The following is a 16,992-nucleotide window of genomic DNA, read 5'->3' as shown; positions in this document are numbered from 1 at the left end:
CTCCAGATATTTAGAGTTTGTCCAGACTATAATATGCATCAAGGTCTATTAGCTTTGATTTAGTCTGTAGTACTCTGTAGCATTGTTTTCATTCCTTCTTATATCCCCACAAACAGGCAAAGACCACACTTTACCTTTTATATCCCTCAGACTCTGACAATGTCCTAAACAGAATAAGTGCTCAGTAATGGCATGTCATATTAAATTAACAGCATTGCTATATGAACTTTGGCTGTCCATATTGAGGAGTTTGCTTGAAAGTGAGATGACAGTAAGCACTGTTGTCAGACTGTCAGAAACGTCAAGAGGATATGGACTCCTAGCCTATGAGAAGCTCAGTAGCAAGGATTAGCTTCAAGAACAAAGTAGGTTTGCAGCATGAGGGAAAGACACAGTTGGAGAGATAGAGATAAGAATATGACCATATTCTCAAGATACAGCAGCCATGTGTTAGAACTGTGGATACAATTTCTTGGCCCAAGAAAAGAATTGTCAATGGGAAAAGGCAGGGCACATTTAATGAAAGCATTTCAAACAGTTAAAGAACAAAGTAATGAAATGTGGATGGTTATAAGGAAATAGCAGGTAGCTTCTCTTTTACCTGCTAAGGAAGTGCTTTGTACACAGTAGGTTCTAAAAAAAATTGAAACTTTACTCATATATGTCTTAATTACCTTTCTATTTCTATGAAGGGACAACATGACCAAGGAAACTTACAGAAGAAATAGTTTAATGGGTACTTAGCATTTGAGAGTTTTATTGTCCATGACCATTATGATAGAGAGCATGACAGCATACTTGGCATACCAGGCATGGTGCTGGAACATTAACTGAGAGCTTGTATCCTAAAATGCAAATAGCAGGCATAGAGAACTAATTGTCAATGCTGTGGACTTTTGAAACCTCAAAGCCTAATACATGTTCTCTAACAATGCCACACCTCCTAATCCTTCCCAAACAGTTTCACTCACTGGGAACAAACATTCAAATATATGATTCTATACCATTCTCATTTGAATCACCATAATATATGAAGTTAGTATAAAAACTTAACTTCACTGAAGTAAAATATAAATAAAATATATTAAGAGATTCATTGAGTTGATTATATAACCATGCACTAATAAAAACAAATGAGATACCTTAAAAGTACATTATATGTAAAAATAGTATGTGGTGTAAAAGGTATAGATGATTCTCTGTGAAATATCTATTACTTGTCACTGAAGTGCTAACTGCATCACAACTTAATACATAATGCTAGAAACTGTCAGTGGTTTTATTGAATAGCTGTTAAACTTCAGCATGTACAGACTGCAAGAGATAACATCAAGAAAGACATTGTTCTTTCTTGTGTGGTTCAAAACATAACTTTCCCTCTTTGACTTAACATATGTCTGTTGTTCGTTAAGGATTTTAATATCCTATAGTGATGGGAGCAGCGGGCTTCATTCCTGCCGCCCATCTCCTGGCCACCTGGCTAGCTTATGCCCTGAAATAACAACACACAAATTATATTCTTTTAAACACTGCTTGGCCCATTAGTTCCAGCCTCTTAATGGCTAATTCTCATATCTTGCTTAACCCATTTCTAATAATCTGTGTAGCACCATGATGGTGGCTTACCGGGAAAGATTCTAGACTACATCTGTCTTTGGTAGGAGAATCATGGCGTCTGCCTCACTGCCTTCTTTCGCCCAGCATTCTGTTCTGTCTTACTCTGCCTACCTAATTTTCTGTCCTATCAAAGGGCCAAGGCAGTTTCTTTATTAACCAATGAAAGTAATACATAGACAGATAACCCTTCTCCATCAATATCCCAAAGGCCAAAGCTGAATAGCACATTGCTATGCCACTTCTGATATTTATATATTGGAATGTGCTGGAATCCATATTACTTTCTGTAACATCACCTAGTTAGAAAGGGCAAAGAACACATAATTGAAAATAAGTTCATCTCTTTTTTCCTACTTTTCTCCTGAAGGAAGGAGTGAAATAATATTAATATTCTTGAGAATTTTAGAGTATAGGGTAGTGAGCTGCTCTCTCATTCATTGTTGCTGACACTAACTACTTGATATTAAGGACTCTTATTTTCAATATTTCAATAATTATTTCTTAATTTGAAATGAATCCTTCTTTATTCTAATCAGCAACAGCTGTGATAATTAAGGACTGATTAGAAGTGGCCTAGAATACTTTTTCATTTCTTTCACAAATTCACAGGTCTTGAGAATCACAAAGAATACTAAGGATTGTTTATTCCAATAATTCTCAATGACTATCCTCAGACATGTCAACACAAAAACATCAAAACCACACAGAATACTAAAAATATGTATTTCAAGACTGCCCTTCCTTAGTATCATTAAACCAGATCACAAAGAGTGAGGACTGGGGACCTGAGACAAAGCAGGTTTCAAGGCAGAGCCAGACTGTAAAACCCATAGGTATAAGGCACGAACTTACCATATGGGCCACTGGCTGTCAGGTAGGCAGGCAGAATCTCTCAGGTCTATATTGATAGGTGCTGTTTGGAGATGTAGCACACTATCTCAAAAGAGAAGGAATGTACCATAAGATTACCAACAGCAGCACTAACTCTAATGTACCTTCAGTACTTTTTGTTTTATTTGTTTTGACTTATTCTGGTTTGTTGGTTTCAATTTTATCTATCATCATCATCATCATCGTTGTTGTTATTGTTATCATTATTATTATAATAGATGCCTGTTCATATCCTGAGAAAGAGAAGTTTAAGATATGGAATTGAGTACTTGGGATCTGGGGAAGGTCTGGGAGAAGATGTGAGGGAGGAACCATAATCAGAATACATTGTATTTAAAACTCTATTTTCAATAAAAAAGAAAATAAAGAAAAATTATTAAAAAATTAAAAGAAGGAACTGTCTATTGTGGGGAAATTTCCTACGCAATCTATGGTAACACCAATTCAAAACTGTTAAAATTTAAATAGGATTATCTCCTAAAGAAGTTTGTAAAGTGTGTGGTAAAAGCACACTTTCAGTGCACATGTTTCAGTTACCCAACCCACTCATTCTTCTTCACCAATTTGACCCCAAGTGATATTTGGTTTTATCCCAATCCATCATTAAAATATATCATAACTGTTTTCATTAGAGATTATTCATGAGTGTGTTCTACAGATTCTGAAGTGACAAAATATTTTCAATAATCATAAATCTATGCTACTAATATCTAACATCTGCATATTACTATTTTGGCTTTTTATCTGATTCTGAAATATGTAATGAAATCCAAAGAATTTTGATTATTCAAAAAGGTATAGAAACATAATCTATACTAATTTTAAGCCTTACTGTCAAGCTTTAATAACTAAAACAGTGTGGTATTGATTTAAAAATAAGAGTATAAAGCAAAGCAAAAAATTAAATTCAACCTAGAAATAAACTCATGTCTACAGCTGGGCAAGGGTAAACCAGATAAAACTTGTGTAATTTTTTTATTTAATTTTATTTATTTTTTATTAATTTTTTTAATTAAAAATTTCCACCTCCTCCCCGCCTCCCTTTTCCCTCCCCCTTCCCCCACGCCCCACGTCCCACTCCTCTCCCCCCTCCCTCTCCAGTCCAAAAGCAGTCAGGGTTCCCTGCCCTGTGGGCAGTCCAAGGTCCTCCCCTCTCCATCCAGGTCTAGGAAGGTGAGCACCCAAACCGGCTAGGCTCCCACAAAGCCAGTACATGCAGTAGGATCAAAAACCCAGTGCCATTGTCCTTGGCTTCTCAGCAGCCCTCATTGTCCACCATGTTCAGAGAGTCCGGTTTTATCCAACGCATTTTCAGTCCCAATCCAGCTGGCCTTGGTGATCTCCTAATAGATCAGCCCCACCATCTCAGTGCGTGGGTGCCCCCCTTGCGGTCTTGACTTCCTTACACATGTTCTCCCTCCTTCTGTTCCTCATTTGGACCTTGGGAGCTCAGTCCATTGCTCCAATGTGGGTCTCTGTCTCTATCTCCATAGATTGCCAGATGAAGGTTCTATGGTGATATGCAAGATATTCGTTAATATGGCTATAGGATCGGGACATTTCAGGCTCTCTCTCCTCAGCTGCCCAAGGACCTAGTTGGGTACATCTCTCTGAACCCCTGGGAACCACTCTAGAGTAAAGGCTCTTGCCAACCCTAAAATGGCTCCCTTAATTAAGATATATACTTCCCTGCTCCCATATCCAACCTTCCATTATCCCAACCATCCAATTCCCCCAAGTTCTCCCTATACTCCCCTTCATACTTTTCTCTCCCCATCTTCCCTTTCCCCTATCCCACCCCACCCCCCAGTTCCCAAATTTTTGCCCAGCAATCTTGACTACTTCCAATATCCAGTGGGATAACTATATGGTTTTTTTTTTTTTTTTTGGTTCACCTTCTTATTTAGCTTCTCTAGGATCGCGAATTATAGGCTCACTGTCCTATATTTATGGCTAAAAACCAATTATGAGTGAATACATCCCATGTTCATCTTTTTGGGTCTGGGTTACCTCACTCAGGATAATGTTTTCTATTTCCATCCATTTGCATGTAAAATTCAAGAACTCATTGTTTTTTTACCGCTGAGTAGTACTCTAATGTATATATATTCCACACTTTCTTCATCCATTCTTCCGTGGAAGGGCATCTCGGTTGTTTTCAGGTGCTGGCTATTACAAATAATGCTGATATGGACATAGGTAAACAAATACTTTTGTAGTATGATAGGGCATCTCTTGGGTATATTCCCAAGAGTGGTATTGCTGGGTCCTGGGGTAGGTTGATCCCAAATTTTTTGAGAAACCGTCACACTGCTTTCCTAAGTGGTTGCACAAATTTGCATTCCCACCAGCAATGGATGAATGTACCCCTTACTCCACATCCTCTCCAGCAAAGGCTATCGTTGATGTTTTTGATTTTAGCCATTCTGACAGGTGTAAGATGGTATTTCAAAGTTGTTTTGATTTGCATTTCCCTGATCACTAAGGAGGTTGAGCATGACTTTTGGCCATTTGAACTTCTTCAGTTCAGAGCCCCATTTTATAATTGAGTTAAATAGCATTTTAAAGTCTAGTTTCTTGAGTTCTTTATATATTTTGGAGATCAGATCTTTGTCTGTTGCGGGGTTGGTGAAGATCTTCTCCCAGTCAGTAGGTTGCCTTTTTGTCTTAGTGACAGTGTCCTTTGCTTTACAGAAGCTTCTCAGTTTCAGGAGGTCCCATTTATTCAATGTTGCCCTTAATATCTGTGCTGCTGGGGTTATATGTAGGAAGTGGTCTCCTGTGCCCATATGTTGTAGGGTACTTCCCACTTTCTTTTCTATCAGCTTCAGTGTGTTCAGACTGATATTGAGGTCTTTGATCCATTTGGACTTGAGTTTTGTGCATGGTGATAGATATGGATCTATTTTCATTCTTCTACAGATTGACAACCAGTGCTGCCAGCACCATTTGTTGAAGATACTCTCTTTCTTCCATTGTATACTTTTAGCTCCTTTATCAAAAATAACGTGTTCATAGGTTTGTGGGTTAAAATCTGGGTCTTCTACTCAATTCCATTGGTTGACTTCTCTGTTTGTATGCCAGTACCAAGCTGTTTTCAATACTGAAGCTCTGTAATAGAGTTTGAAGTCAGGGATGGTAATGCCTCCAGACGATCCTTTATTGTATAAGATTGTTTTGGCTATCCTAGGTTTTTTTTCCATATAAAGTTGATTATTTTCCTCTCAAGGTCTGTGAAGAATTTTGATGGGATATTCATGGGGATTGCATTGAATCTATAGATTGCTTTTGGGAGAATTGCATTTTTACTATGTTGATCCTCCCAATCCAAGAGCAAGGGAGATCCTTCCATTTTCTGGTATCCTCTTCAATTTCTTTCTTCAAAGACTTAAAGTTCTTGTCAAATAGATCTTTCACTTCCTTGGTCAGAGTTACCACAAGATATTTTATGCTATTTGTGGCTATCGTGAAAGGTGATGCTTCTCTGAATTCCCTCTCTGCTTCCTTATCCTTAGTGTATAGGAGGGCAACTGATTTTTTGGAATTGATCTTGTATCTTGTCACATCACTAAAGGAGTTTATCAGCTGTAGGAGTTCTTTGGTAGAGTTTTTGGGGTCGCTTATGTATACTATCATATCGTCGCAAATAATGACAGTTTAACTACTTCCTTTCCAATTTGAATCCCCTTGATTCCCTTATGTTGTCTTATTGCTATTGCTAGAACTTCAAGCACTATATTGAAGAGGTATGGAGAGAGTGGACAGCCTTGTCGTTTTCCTGATTTTAGTGAGATGGCTTTGAGTATCTCTCCATTTAATTTGATGTTAGCTGTCGGCTTGCTTTTATTATATTTAGATATGACCCTTGTATCCCTACTCTTTCAAAGACCTTTATCATAAAGGGATGTTGAATTTTCTCAAATGCTTTTTCAGCATATAATGAAATGATCATATGGTTTTTTCTTTCAGTTTATTTATATGATGGATTACATTGATAGATTTGTGTATGTTGAACCAGTCCTGCATCTCTGGGATGAAGCCTACTTGATCATAATGGATAATTTTTTTAATGTGTTCTTGGATTCGGTTTGCCAGTATTTTATTGAGAATTTTTGCGTCGATGTTCATGAGTGAGATAGACCTGTAATTCTCTTTCTTGGTTGGGTCTTTGTGTGGTTTTGGTATCAGAGTAACTGTAGCTTCATAAAAGGAATTTGGCAATGACTCTTCTGTTTCTATATTGTGAAATACATTAAGGAGTATAGGTATTAGGTCTTCTTGGAAGTTCTGGTAGAATTCTGCATTGAAACCATCTGGTCCTGGGCTTTTTGTGGAAGGGAGGATTTTGATAACAGTTTCTAATTCTTCATGACTAACAGGTCTATTTAGATAGTTCAGCTGGTCTTGGTTTAACATTGGTTTATGGTACTTATCTAAAAAGATGTCCATTTCTTTTTCATTTTCCAGTTTTGTGGCATACAGGTTTTTGTAGTAGGATCTAAAAATTCTCTAAATTTTCTCTGTGTCTGTAGTTATGTCCCCCTTTTCATTTCTGATCTTATTAATTTGCGTGTTCTCTCTCTGCCATTTGATTAGTTTGGATAGGGGTTTGTCGATCTTGTTGATTTTCTCCAAGAAAGAGCTTTTTGTTTCATTGATTCTTTGGATTGTTTTCTGTGTTTCTATTTTGTTGATTTCAGCCCTCAGTTTGATTATCTCCAGTCTTCTACTCCTCCTAGGTGAGTCTGCTTGTTTTTTTTCTAGAGCTCTCAGGTGTGCTGTTAAGTCTCCAATGTGTGTTTTCTCCATTTTCTTTAAGTGGGCACTTAGTGCTATGAACTTTTCTCTTAGCACTGCTTTCATAGTGTCCCATAGGTTTGAGTATGTTGAGTCTTTATTTTCATTGAATTCAAGAAAGACTTTAATTTCTTTTTTCTTCCTTGATCCAGGTGTGGTTCAGTAGTTGACTGTCCAGTTTCCATGAGTTTGTAGGCTTTCTGGGGGTAGCATTGTTGTTGAATTCTAACTTTAATCCATGGTGATCTGATAAGACACAGGTGGTTACTAATATTTTTTTGTACCTATGGAAGTTTGCTTTGTTACTGAGTATGTTATCAATTTTCGAGACAGTTCCATGAGCTGCAGAGAAGAAGGTATATTCTTTCCTATTTGGGTGGAATGTTCTATAGATGTCTGTTAAGTCCATTTGATTCATTACCTCCCTTAATCCTCTTATTTCTCTGTTAGGTTTCTGTCTGATTGACCTGTCCATTGGTGAGCAAGGTGTGTTGAAGTCTCCTAATATTAGTGTGTGAGGTTTGATGTCTGCCTTGAGTTCTAGTAATGTTTCTTTTACATAAGTGTGTGCCTTTATATTAGGGGCATAGGATTGAGACTTCATCTTGATGAATTATTCCTGTTATGAGTATAAAATGACCATCTCTATCTCTTCTGATTGATTTTAGTTTGAAGTCAGATTTGTTAGAAATTAGTATGGCCACACCTGCTTGTTTCTTAGGTCCATTTCCTTGAAACACCTTTTCCCAATACTTTACTCTGAATAGATGTCTATCTTTGTGGTTGAGGTGTGTTCCTTGTAAACAGCAGAATGTTGGATCCTGTTTTTGTACCCAATCTCTTAGCCTGTGCCTCTTTATAGGTGAATTGAGTCCATTGATATTAAGGGATATTAATGACCAGTGGTTGTTGACTCCGGTTATTATTTTTTTGGTAATAGAGTTTGTGTGTTTCCCTTCTTTGAGTTGTGCTAGTGAAGGGTTGCTAGTTGTTTGAGTTATTAGAGGCAGTGTTGGCAATGTTGAATTCCTTGGGTTGTGATTTTCCTTCTGTTACTTTCTGTAAGGCTGGGTTTGTTCTTATCTTGGAATATTTTGTTTTCTCCATTGATAGTGAATGATAGCTTGGCTGGGTATAGTAGTCTGGGCTTGCATCTATGGTCTCTTAGTTTCTGCAGTTCCTCTATCCAGGACCTTCTAGCTTTCATGGTTTCCATAGAGAAGTCCGGTGTAAGTCTGATAGGTTTACCTTTATAAGTAACTTGACCTTTTTCCTTTGCAGCACTTAATATTCTTTCCTTAATCTGTATGTTTTGTGTTTTGATTATTATATGGTGAGGGGATTTTTTTTGATCCAGTCTATTTGGTGTTCTGTATGCTTCTTGAATATTCATAGGAATATCCTTCTTTATATTGGGAAAGTTTTCTTCCATAATTTTGTTAAATAAATTTTCTGGGCCTTTGAGCTGTAATTCATCTCCTTCTTCTATCCCTATTAGTCTTAGGTTTGGTCTTTTTATGGTGTCCCATATTTCCTGAATGTTTTGTGATGAGAATTTGTTGGATTTGCTGTTGTTTTGATCAGTGAGTTTATTTTCTCAATAGTGTCTTCAGAGTCTGACATTCTTTCTTCTATATCTTGTATTCTATTAGTTATGCTAGTTTCTATAGTCTCTGTTCGTTGCCCTAGATTTTCCATATCCAGTCGGCCCTCAGTTTGTGTTTTCTTCCTTGCCTCCATTTCAGTTTTCAATTGTTGAACTGTTTCCATTACCTGTTTGATTGTCTTTTCTTGGTTTCCCAGGGTATCCTTTACGTATTTATTCATTTCTTCAAACTTTTTGTTATACTTCTCATCCATTTCTATAAGGGCGTTTTTTTACATGCTGTTTAAGGGACTCTATTGCTTTCATAATGTCAATTTTTTCCCATTCTTCTGGATTAGGGTGTTCAAGACCTTCTGTTGTCCGATCACTGGGTTCTGATGTTTTCATTTGTTTTTCAGCTTGGTGGAGGAATTCTTGCCTTGGCGTCTGCCCATCTCTTCCTTCAAATGCTATCCAATGGTTCTTATGGAATAGGATCAGGTTCCCTTGGTGGCCAGGAACCTCGTTAACGAAAGGCCTACCTTGCTGCTGACAGGCTATTGAAGCAAAACAATTCCTGCCTGCCCCTTTGCCCTCAGCACCCCGTCCCAGCACCCAAATAGGCTAAGCTGGCGGATCCCATGGCCCCGCAAAAGAGAGGAAGAAGGGAGGAGGTTCCTGGGTGCAAACTGGGATGGGTTAGGGAGAGAGAGTCCCCAGCAGAGGGGAGCAGCCCCTGCTGAATGACCAGGGAGTGAAGGGGGTCAGGGAGTGTCCCTGCTCTGTTCCAGGGCTCTTGCAGTCGGTCAAGAGCACACTTACCAACCACTCTGATGGGTCCCCCAGCACAGGATCCTTTCCTTTGGTGGCCAGAAACCTTGCTAAGATAGGGCCTACCTTGCTGCAGACAGGCTATTGAAGCAAAGCAATTCCCGCTGGCCCCTTTGCCCTCAGCACCCTGTCCCAGCACCCAAACAGGCTGAGCTTTTTCAGCGTGGCAGGTTACATCCTGCTTCTTTGGTGATCTGGGCAGGAGTGGGAAGAATGGGTTTCCTTCTTCCCAGAATCCTCCTCTTTGATGAAATGGAAGAGGAGAGCCTGCATTCCTGGAGTAATTCTGGGAGTGCGTAGATTTCTGTTTTAGTAGTCTATCTGCTTAGATAACTATGGCGGTTTCTCCTAACTTTTTTCAATGGGGCAGATCATGTCCTCCTGATTTGGTGATCTGGGCAGGAGACAACTTGTGTAAAATTTTAAGAAACAAATGAAATTGCTGATGGAAGAGCCTAGCCCGTTCCTGCAAAGTCAAGGACACTAAGTGTCATAGTCATAATTAGGTGGTCTACTCTGTGATTGCCTGTTGCTAGCATTTCTGGCAGCTCTGTATGAGACCTGGCGTAGGATATATGCCAGGAGTATCCTATGGACTGTAATAAGTCATGAACAGTTTGCTTCATTTTAGAGATGGAATCCTTTTGGTACTTTAATTTTGCAAAAGATAGTATTTTGTATGCTTGTGTGACATAACAGCTATCTGAAAAAATATTTACAGGTTCTGATTGTGTCATTTTCAATACCTTAAGGACCACCAATACCTCCCCTAGTTGTACTGATCCAGGATTTGGTTGGGTATAGGCCCTTTCCTGATGATTAGCTCCCATTATTATTAACCCAAAATTAGTTTTATTGCCACCTGTAAAAGCTATAGTTGCCTGGAGGATGGCATTTTTTTTTTGATGGTATGACTTAATTTTAAAAGGAGGTGGGCAGAAAGTCATCTCTCCTGGGGGAAATGATTATCCAGTGTGCCCATATTGGACCTAGCAATCCCTTTAAACCAGACTTCCTCTCTAGGTGGTTTGTTGTTCTTCCTGGATTTGCTTACTACAATGTCTCTGCATTCTATATCTTTAACTGTAACTCCTGGGTCAGGGAGTGCACCAAGTACCATGAATGGCTACTGACTGGCGTGAAGGGCTGCAAATGGCTTGTTTTCATAGACTGTCCTGGGAAACTGGCTGAGCACATAAAGCATGATCAACAGAAAGTTCATGTTGCCACCTTGGCCCTGGAAGAGCACCCAAAGGTGTTCCACAACATTCTCCAGCTAGCTCACAGAGATGCCAAATTATCTATTAAGGTTGGTTCTACTGTGTTCAAGTAACCTCATCAGAGAGAACAAAACTACTGGAGCAATCCGTCATTTTAAATGACATGTACTGTGCTTCTGAAATCAAAGAGATCTGCCTAGTGGATGAGAACACGTTCACCTTAACCATTGCAAACCAATGCACACCACTTACCTTCATGCACCAGGATTGTGAAGCCATTGTCTAGTCTATCATTCAAATCAGGACCCACTGGGTGCTTCTCCAGCCTCCTGCTGAATGACAGCCCTTTTGGCATTTAGAGCATTAGGTCTTCGGACGAGCACTGGGACAATCCCTATGTAAGTGGCCAGACTGTCCACATCCCCAGCAAGTATGACCTGATGGGGAAGAATTATCACCCTTGTCAAGTTTGTCAATGACCAAGGCATCGATAGAAGCCATAAGTGCAGAAATGGAACCACTTTGTGAGACAATATCATGGGTAACCAAGACCGACTTATGAAAATACTCATTTCTAACAGGTGCAATGACATTACAGGTAATGGTGTTGATCACCAACCAGGTTAGCTGTGTAATAAGGATATCCTTGGTAGAGACAGATGGGATGCACTTTTTAACATTGATGACATGGGTCAAAAATTTAAGAATTGGTTCCACAGCCTGCTAGACAAGACTGCAAAAATAGCCTGTACTGTCCTGGTGCATACAAAGGTTGAGAGCCTTGAAGGCTAGGTTAGATATTTGTTGAAAACAGGCATATAGGCCAATCATGGATTATGAGACAGTATTTGTGTATTACCCATAGCCAGTAAGCATAATTGAGGGTAATAGTAACTCCAAATTGCAAGTTTGTACAGGCTTGGGTCTCTGCTGAATCCTCATAAGCAAAATGCCATTGGAGGAAAACTGAGGGGTCAAGAACTGCCTTCAACATGGAGTACCAATTGTAATGGATTTGAAGCTGCATGGTCCATTGATGTGGGAGGATCTTCTGTCTATGTGTTACTTTAATTGGTTAATAAAGAAATTGCCTTGGCCTTTTGATAGGACAGCAACTTAGATAGGTGGAGAAGACTGAACAGAATGCTGGGAGAAATCAGTCAGGCAGACGCCATGAAGCTCCGGCCAGAGATGGAAGTAGGTTAAAATCTTCCTGGTAAGCCATGACCTCGTGGTGACTACAGATTATTAGAAATGGGTTAATTAAAATGTGAGAGTTAGCCAATATGAGGCTAGAAATAATGGGCCAGGCAGTGTTTACATGAATACAGTTTCTGTGTTATTATTTCCAGGGAGATGTACCAGGAAGATACCATGGGAGCCAATGTCTCCTTCCAGCACTAACTGGGCAGCCTTGATTCAAGAGAACATGCCATGTAACCAAGGCTATCCTGAGAGGGGCTGATGTCCCACAGCACCCTCTGACTCTCCCTGGAACTTGAACGACACTGTGGTTGCTTCTGGAGTGTCCAGGAGAGGGGAGGGAGCTGAGATGAACTGTCCCTGCTAGGGGCCCCTCCTCAGTGGGAATGCAAGGGAGCAATTCCGGAGAAAGAAGTTCCAGTGAGTCAAAGTGGGAGGCAGCAATGGAGGCAGAACTAGAAGAGAAGGATGGTTGTTGGGGGAAGGGTCGCTTGTTGGTTCCCAGCTGCCCAGCTAGCTTAGACCCAAAATAATAACACAGAAACTATATTAATTAAAACACTGCTTAACCCCTTAGCTCAAGCTTCTTATTGGCTAACTGTTACATATTAATTTAACCCATTTCTAGTAATCTGTGCATTACCACGAGGTCGTTTCAGGATGTCTGTCTCTGGCAGCTCCATGGCTTCTCTCTAACTCCGCCTTCTACCTCCTATGCTATAGGCCAAGCCAGTTTTCTTTATTCATTAACCAATAAATCAACACACAGACAGAAGGACCTCCCATACTAGATGCTGATGGCAGGTTGGAAAAGCTCCCGTAAGCCCCTTGTAACAGGCATTCATTACTCTCTCTGGGTCCCAAAGCAGATCCTGGCTGGGCAGACTTTCTGAATGATTCAGGCAGGTGGCCCCTGGCTGTCTGTGTTATCCTTTGTGAGGAAGGAAGTCCCAAGTGCCAGGAGAAGGTTCATGGAATGGAAGCAGATAGCAGGGCAGAGTCCCGGACTTAGGCGCTCCTGAATGTCAAACCCCAGGCCTTCACATGAAGTGCATCTGTTGTCTCCAGAATGTACTCTGAAGGGCCTTCTACCTTAACCACCAATGTGTTCTCCCTGTCAGGCATCTCTAGAGCTGTGGCTGTGCAGACATCAGTGATAGTAGAGCAGGTAACAATGTGTTGGGGATGGAATGTCTTGGGTGGTACGAAGAACTCCAAGAGACTTTCCCCTCCTCCTTCATTTCAGACTAGTAAGAGTTACTTCTGCCACTGAGGCTGCCCTCCTCCCACTAAGGTCAGTCCAGCTGCCCCTCCTCCACAACCTACTCCTTCTGGGTCAGGGGTAACTTCTTTAGACCCCATAAAACTGAACAGCTGTTCTCTCTGTACCGTTCCTGCTGGGTCTTTCAAGCGTCCCCTCTCCCCCCACGATTCTGTCTCAGCCTCTCAAAGTGGGGAGTCCATCTCTCCCCAGGAGATGTGTCATCACTAGCCAATCCCCTACCAACTGTCCCAGCACCACCAGAGAAGTTGGAGTTGCTGTTTCCACGTAGGACTGGAGGGCCTGATGTGGTCTCCAGAAAATCAGCTTTGGAAGAAAAATCAATGGCCCCTCTCCAGTACAGGATGCCTCGTATAGAACCTCTGACTGAGGGACCCACAGAATGCAGGGAAAAGTGTTTCTTGAGCTTCAGCCTCCAGAATGTTGTAGAGAAGGAAGAGACTGAGGAAGGAAGGGGGCAGTTAGGTCCTCAGAAGATGGAGATGGGCCCAACACAGCTAGGGACCCGCCCACCCTGCAGCGTTCAAGTGGCAAGTCATGTGGTGGTGCAATCTCAACACCAGGGCTCGGATGGGGCCAAGACAGGTGGGGAGAGTGAACCCAAGGCCCGTTTCATCCCAGCTTCAACGTGCTTAGGAATAGCTCAGAAAAACGGCCAGAAAAGGCAGCTTCTGCTCCAGACTCTGCATATTGTGGGTGGGGAGCCAGGTAAAGGTGAAAACAGCAGGCAAGATTCAGGGCAGCCCCTCTCACATGGGACTCACAGCTCTCTTACCAACTTGGGGGAGGAGGGTGGTGGCAGCACTGGTCTGGAAGGGAAGACCCTATATGCTGGAGTTGGGGCACCATTCATGGTGGACCCCAGGAAGATCCTGTGAGGAGCAGCAAAGAAGAAAGCAGTCAGAATACCCAGGGTGAGAGGCAACAACTCTATCCCGGTCCCTGTTCTCCATGCTAGGGGAAGTAATTGCCCTCTGAGGAGTCCGGGAAGGGAAAGGGGATCAACCACAGACAAACAGCCAAACAGCCAAAGCCTTTCTGTGAATTACTAGACTGGCCACTGCCCTGATGGCTCTAAACTATTGGATTTTTAACAAAGAGAATCAGAGATAAAGGTTCAAAAGTCCACAAGAGTGGTCAGGACTTTCAATAAGGCAAGAGAACCTCAGCTAATCCTGAAGAGTGACCCCGGGCAAAAGACGTCAGTTGCTCTAGGCCGTCCGGGTGTGCTGCTTGTAGTGAGGGACTTCTGCAGTTTGTTAGACAGCAACCTAATGCTCACAGTGTCTCTGGGCAAAAACGACCAGTCAAAGGATCGTTTATTGATTCTATCTACTGAACATTCAGCTCTCATGTGGAGGTACTGGAACTAACCAAGTCACAATGGAGAGTTCCTAAACCATAAAGACAAACGGGAAAGAAAAGAAAATGTAGGTATAAGAAAGAAAGCCCCAACTCACCAAAAACTTAGAAAATAAAAATAGGGGTGAACTCACCAAAATCATCCAAAGAGGGTGAACTCAAGAGTCGAGGGAGAGTCGGGACAGGGACAGCAGCAGGTAGGACCAAAAAGTGAGCAAAAGGAAAAGGTCCATCCACACTATGCGCCAGTTTTGGGATTGTTGCTGCTGCCTGTTGTGTGATCTCTGTTTCCCAAGGGCAGTCGTTGAGGAGATGTGAAGGCAAGACTCCAAAAGATTCTAATGTAAAAGCTCTTTATTGTAAACGGGTTGGGGGTTTTTGTTATGCCCAAATCGGCACAGTCCCCACTAAAGCCAACAAGGAAACCATACATAAAAGCAAAGAGCCTTAATTTTAATCAAGTTTGCAAACTTGGTCTCTCCATATGTCTAACATATTGGAATAACTGGAGAGCCCTAAGCTAAATTAAAATTGGTTTTTTACAGTAGTAAAGGTGGGGATGAGGAGTCTCTGAAGTTTAGGACTCCTGATTGACTGACATTGGTCTAGGGGTGTCCTGGTGAATGCGTGCTGGCAGGTGACCCTATCTACAGTGGTTGGAATGTTAGGCATTTCCTTTGAATGTTCTGTCCTTGGGTGGTGGTTGGGTTCTGTAACCAGGTATTGCCTCAGGGTAAACTACTGATACTCGGGGAGCCTCTTATCATTTTTCCAATGTGTTGCTTTTTGATTTGAAGAACAAGAAAGAATTTCTATGGGTAGTAGTCATTCTGTATATTTTAATTGTGGTAGTAAACAATTGATTAAAAAGAAAATGAAAACTCTGTCACAGACTAGAATACTTGTTAAGTATATCTGATTCTTATACAGAATATAGAAGTACTGTCAATATTATAAAAACAAGTCAAGTGTGTGCTCATGTACATGTATAGGCAAAGACATGAATTGAACATATCCTTCATGAAAAAAAGTAAGTGAGTGACTATCAGGAAAAGAGTTAACAGTTGGTATCTGGGAAGTACAAATAAAATTTTATGCTATTCTATACATCGACCAGAATATCCAAAACAAAGTGGAATTATGTTAAAAGTGTTGGTGAGGAGTAGAGCAGCTGGAACTCTCATATATTGCTGAGAGTAACACAAAATGGTGCAGAAATTTTGAAACACTCCTGCACTGTTTTAAAAATTTAACAGACAACAATTAAATAATACTACTCCTCTCTTCATCAAAGGGGACAACTTAGAGGAAGCAAGAGAAAACTTTTCTGTTTCAGAGACTTTGTGTTTTAGCTTTATTAATAGTTGTGACTGCTAAAATTTTTATGAAGCGTACATTGGAGGAAGAAAATTGTGATGATATACTGTGGTTCATTTTTAAAACTAAACTAACATGCAAAGGAAAAGCATTTGAGCTATCAGTATCTGAGACAAATAGCTATTAAAATCAGAAGACAAGGGATAGATTAAACAAACATTTTTATAGAGAAAAACATCCATGTAATGTAAACCACACCAATTTTATGAACCAAAAGATAAATCCCAGTAGTATTCAAGTGAAAACCATTTGAAATGAGACCACATTTCTAGCTAAAAAAAATTGACATGCATTCAAAAGACAAAAGTATAAACCCCAGATTTATGAGTCCTCCCAAGAGGCCTTTTTAGACACTCTTAGTGATAATTTAAAATTATATACACAGAGAGGCAGTTTAAGATGCTTAAACATACACTGCCCAGAAGTCAAGAATAAGTTCCTATTGCTGAAGACAAAATGCACTTCAGAAACAGGGACTATAGGACCTTGAGTTAGAACTGACCTGAGGACTAGCTTTCATGGTACCAGAAGGAGCCATGTAAGTATCCAAAGAAAGGAAGCAACCAACAGTCCTACACATCTATAGCTCCTATGAACCACATCAATGGTTAGCATGGCACGATTGATTACTCTATGGGTGGCAATAGTGGTACATATACCTTGGCAGTAATCAACAGCTTTCTAATTGGAAGTTGGAGCCACTCAACAAGCAGAAGACCATGCATGATACTGGTAACCCAGCTAACTAATCAGTGATAGTGAGATTATGGCTATTAAAGGATAATCTATAACCATTAATTCAATAAGCTAGCATAATCCCTGAAAAC

General features: G+C 40.6%; 1 pseudogene; it reads right to left on the bottom strand.

Annotated features, from left to right (window-relative positions):
- Nucleotides 1–11,240: 11,240 nt before the first annotated feature.
- On the bottom strand, nucleotides 11,241–14,279 carry LOC130887211 (SH2B adapter protein 1-like; annotated as a pseudogene).
- Between the last annotated feature and the right edge of the window lie 2,713 nt (nucleotides 14,280–16,992).

The sequence above is a fragment of the Chionomys nivalis genome, chromosome 15 (genome assembly GCF_950005125.1).
Source record: "Chionomys nivalis chromosome 15, mChiNiv1.1, whole genome shotgun sequence".
Taxonomy (NCBI): Eukaryota; Metazoa; Chordata; class Mammalia; order Rodentia; family Cricetidae; genus Chionomys; species Chionomys nivalis.
The sequence above is the reverse complement of the archived record's forward strand: the minus strand, read 5'-3'. Positions and strand labels throughout refer to the sequence as shown.